Genomic DNA, 5,649 nt, shown 5'->3' with positions numbered 1-5,649 from the left:
AAATACACGTGTATCGTTCATAGGCTAATGAAAGAATCTCGAGCGCGAGTGAGCCGGAGAAAATTGATAAACGTTTATAAATATGTCCTTAGTCCACACGGGTAGATTTAGCAGGTAGCATGTACGCGCCCATGGCACTAAAAAGGTTAAATTGCATACCAATATCTGTGTAATACGGACCTATTTCCAATTTTAACGATTTCAGTGATCTTGATCCGATAGTAGCGATGGAATAGAAAGACTATCTTGAAACTTTCAAATCTCTATCAAAAATTTACATCAAATGACTAGCTATCGAATCATTTTCTTCTCATTGCCATTATAGTTTATGATATAGTTAGAAGTAAAATCTGTATCAAAAAGTTTTATTTATCTATCAGAATTGCTTATTCGCACGTTGAAATTATTCTGCTATACCTACATCATTATAAGTTATTGCTGCAGGATAAATATGAAATATTAATTGTAAAATATTAAATATTAAATGTTGAATATTAAATATTGAATATTAAATATTAAATATTAAAAATGGAACCTTAAATATTAAATATTGAATACTAAATATTAAATATTAAATATTGAATATTGAATATTAAATATTGAATATTACATATTGAATATTAAATATTATATATTAAATATTGAATATTAAATTCTGAATATTAAATATTAATTGTTGCATTAATTGTTTGAGTGCTGACTGCCCCCTGCGGCGGGAGTCCGCGAGTAACGAATGCCATCGTTGAGGACACAGGCTGCCTTTTTAAATAAATATCAACATAAATTGCATTTATAGATTGCACTGTTATAACATTCTTTTGATTTTTGAACGTCTCGACGATCTAGCGAAAATTGTCCATAACATTTCTCAAGGGTTAGGAGTAAGCAAGTGCGTTTTCCATTAGCTACTGTGATTCAGAATACTCCGCCCAGAATGTCCCCACTACGGCCAAGTGAATGTTCCACTGGTACCAGTGATTCGTAGTTCTTCGGACAGAATGTCCCCACTACGTTAACAGCCGACTTGTTAGGGCTAGCAAAATTTTCGTATCTTCGCAATATTGGACCTGTTAGTTTCTTTTGTAACGTGGTCGTAGCAACAACGGAGTGCAAAGACATATTTCAAGTAATCGCAAATATCGCGGAGTAACAAGTGTACTTTTCAAGAAGCGTTCAGAAGGTGAGCCATCTTTCATTTTTCTGTTCTTCACTGTCGTTCGCTAAGAAATACACGTGTATCGTTCATAGGCTATTGAAAGAATCTCGAGCCCGAGTGAGGCGAAGAAAATTGATAAACGTTTATAAATATGTCCTTAGTCCACACGGCTAGCTTTTTTTAACACGTCACTTGTTTAATAATTCGATTATATGTTATTATATTAACGAAACAGTAACATCGACATATAGAGAAACATCTTTCGTTTTTTGTATAAAATATCGCGTGATAGTCAGTCGGCGCTCGATATCGTTAAAAAAGAAAAGTATAAAATTTTTTGATTATTAGATGAAGGAAATTAATATGCAAAACAATGTTATTTGTTAGTATATACAATACGATAGTCAACTCTTTATATTAATGACGAAAAAAGGCAAGAGTAATTTTTTTATGCCACACTGTTTAGCTTATATGAACATATAACACTCATAAAAAATAAAATTGATTATATAATAACTATCGTCGAGCTTAAATAAAAAATATCTTACGAAAGCGCGAGTCTCTCAACGTTACTCTTTACGAAAAGAATAAACCAAACGCAATGTAATTATTAACACTTAGCCAACCGCGCGCGCCACAGCGAGCTATACGCTATTTCCACCGCGCTCGGACAAGCAACCCATACGCTGTCCACCGTGCATTTTTTCAAGTATCGAGGATTAATTTTCACTACTTAAAAAACAATGAAGTTTAAAAATTATTTAAGTGGTCAGTTATATTTTGCGGTGATAATTTTATTTAACGATTTTACATATTGTTTATACAAAACATCAAATTGAAAGTATATTCAAAGTATAAAAAAATATAGGTAGAATTAAAAACATTAAAGATGACTAAAGATAAATAACACGATTTGAATATCTTTTTAATTAAGTTTAACGCCGCTAGATTGGTTAACAAAAAAAAAAAAAAAAAAAAACGCGTTGCTAATGTCAAAAGAGAGGATCTTCCCGTTCGGTCACGCAGCGATGTTCTTCGTAGAAGGAAAAACTCCCTATTATATTGGCTAAGTGTTAAAATCATTCGATTTCATCGACCGATAAGAAATTACAAAGTATAAATTTTACACAACATTCAATAACATAACACGTTATATTTTACAGGCCGAATTAGTTAAACCAGATGAAATGTCGGCGAATGAGTTACACAGACATGCAAATTCTTCGGCCGAAACTCCGGAAATCAATCAAATTCCAAAACTATCGGAGAATCCGATAGAATCAAAAGTGGAGATCAATCCGAATTACGATAGTTATCAAAAGGGCCGAGATGAGCGATCGCAGGCAACCGTTCCACGTCCACAGATCATTGAGAAATCGTTCGATATGTCGAGCATCGATTGTGACATACAAGTGGTCGAACTCAAGCAGAAAGCAGATGAAACAATGTATGAAGATTATTCATACAGATGCGAACCAACATCAACCACGGAAAAGCCAAAGTGCCAAAATCTGTCTAAGAGGCACATTGTCGATAAGTCTCATCCTGGAATCGAAAACGTGGTGGAGAAGTTGAATAAGAACGCAGCTGCTGCTTTACAGGAGACGGCACCCCAAAAAGTGGACGACTCGAAGGATAAGAATGCAGAAAATCTTCGTTCGAGGAAACATTCGGAAACGATACCGAGAAAACTAGAAAACGGTTTGAATGAACACATTCTGAGATCCTGCGAGAACTCTCGATTCATTGACAACTACGATATAGGACGAGAAATTGAGATATATTCTTCGGAGCATGACACGAGAAGCAGTAATGATAATATGGAGTTAAACGACGATAAAGAACCTGACGTGAACATGGATGTCTCGCCGCCCGAGGTCTGTGAAGTGCAAGTGCAATGCACTAACAATGACGCGGTGACTCCTAAAAAAGGGAAATTGAAATCGCTAGAAAACTCATTGTATACTGAAACTCCCAAATATCGATTAGTTGTTAATTCTAAACCGAGACCAAAAGTTGATTATAGTGTGTTGGGATTGCTGTCGAACAGTATTAAGCACTTGGAGCGCGTGAGATCCAACGGAAATAGAAGACATAAATTAGATAGATCGGTTATCAAGGGCAGGGTGCTTTTTCCTCCGGAAGAGACCCACACCAACAACATGAACAACTCTTTGGGGGTGTTATGCGATTCAAGAGAAAAACGATTTATGGAGAAGGTAGAGGATATAACTTACCGGAAGTCGAATCTGGAGAATTTCGATGATATATCTTATGCCGTTAGCTTACTGTTGAACCTGGCCAGAGCGAATAATGTCCCAGAAAATGAAAGAAAGACGTCGGACAAGAGAAAGTATGTGCAAGAAAATTTGCAAGATTTCGAGAGCCTCAAGAGGTTCAAAACCGATGGCGAGTTGGAAGATGAGGAATCTAAATACGACTCGCATTCCGAAGACGATGATTATGATAAACGGTACGATGAAAGTGAGCAGCAAATGCCAGTGTCTATTATAAACGCGAATAATAATACAAGTGGAAGCTTAGATTTTTCTGCTGAAAACGATATTTGTACCGATAACGAAGATAATGATATGTTAAATGACGCTCCCCTTGCTACTAGTACTCCTTGCCATAAAATAAACTACGAAAGAGAAGAAGACTTTGAAGAATATGAAAGAAAGATATACGAACAATTATACGGAATCAATCATATGAGTGAAATTTCTAGCAGCAAGGAATCTATTGATTTCTTGATTATTGATGATAATCTATCGGATTCTGATGCTGAAATGCACGATGAAAAGATATGTTCGGATGATAGAATGATGGAGAACGACGATGATAGCAGACATGAGGATAGAAGTCATATCTTGGGAGAACATCTTGATTGTCACGATTATAGAAATTTGCAAGGGAAACTCGACGCAAAGAAGTTTATCGCTAGAAAAAGACACATCGATAATGAGCCAGACTGGCCGAATATGGATGCTAAGGAACTTGAGATAAGAGTCAGGATGGCTGACATTCAAAGACAATATAGAGAAAAGCTGAAGGAATTGTCTAAATTGAATCGGAAGAAAGACAAGATGAAGATTCCTGGAAGACCGCGCAAGAAGAGACATTCTTCTAAGTGAGTCAAATTCTATACTCTATTATTAAATCATTTTAAATAGTAGATATAACGTAGATATAAATTTTGCTATTTCATATATTTATGTTAGAATGCATATGCTAAAGTATTTTTTTATAGTGTATCATGTATTAAATTGAACTTTTTAAAGTAGTAAACAAGAAAAAAGAAACATAGAATTTCCATTTCTAGCTTTGGGAAAATTTTCCCACTTCATACTTTCACAAACGAAGTCTTATATGAAATTCTTTATACGAGATTAATGTAAAAAGATTTTGTTTCACATTATTAACTTACTTTTTCACGTAGGATCGTTCCTTTCTCGTAACGACTAAGACAATTTTTATAGTTTGGAAAAAATATAGTTTGTAAACATATATATATGCAGAATACTTTTCTTACTGCAACATTTCTTGAATAATTTAATGGAAAAAATCTTGATTAAAATTTTAATAGAAAATCATTGAATTACCGTCAAAATGATTAATAAAACATGATTAATAATGTTTACAGTTCCGATAACGGTCTCCTCACATCCCTACCGACGTTACAAGCGACGTCTTCACCCCACAAATCTGCATCGCAATCGTCGGACGGAGCTCCGCAGCCATTAGCTTCAGCTGTCCTAGCTATGTAACGTGAATTTGGTAAAACTGGGTGAACAAATGAGCCACATTAAATTACTGGATAGTATACCAAGTATTCCTATGCCCGTTGCACCAGTTGCTTCGCCAATCACAGTACAACCATCAAACAAATTGCCGCAAGAGGACGACGAGAAAAAGGCCGGCCGGGAAAATCCAACATAAAATATGAAAAAAAGAAAACAACAAGAAAAATCAGAAGCAGACGATTAAATAATCAAAAATAACAGAACCTCAATAGCTTATATTTGTAGTTATAATTCATAATTTTAGAAGTTAGGACAATTCTGTTATTTTTGACAAAATTAGATACCCAATTAAAACGCAAGGAATTGTTAAAAACGAAAGAAATATGAAAAAAAATAAAAAAGAATTATTTTAATGATGAAAAATTACTTATCTGTAATGCTGAAATTAAAAATGTATATAATGTATATATAATAATAATAATATATATATGTATCATATCATGTATTATATAAATTTTAATATATATATAAACATAATATAATGTATCATATATATATAACATGTATATTAATCACATTGTAATGATAATTAAGATTTTTATCAATATACTTCTTATATATGATTTTTTATTAATTTTATTAATTCTTAAATTTCGAATATTTTTATGACATCAGTTTATGGTATCAGTTGGGGAGCATGAGGCGGGCATGGGTTTTCGGGCCGTAGGACCACGTCCCGGGAAACCCCGA

The sequence above is a fragment of the Bombus fervidus genome, unplaced genomic scaffold (assembly GCF_041682495.2).
Source record: "Bombus fervidus isolate BK054 unplaced genomic scaffold, iyBomFerv1 scaffold0020, whole genome shotgun sequence".
Taxonomy (NCBI): domain Eukaryota; kingdom Metazoa; phylum Arthropoda; class Insecta; order Hymenoptera; family Apidae; genus Bombus; species Bombus fervidus.
The sequence above is the reverse complement of the archived record's forward strand: the minus strand, read 5'-3'. Positions refer to the sequence as shown.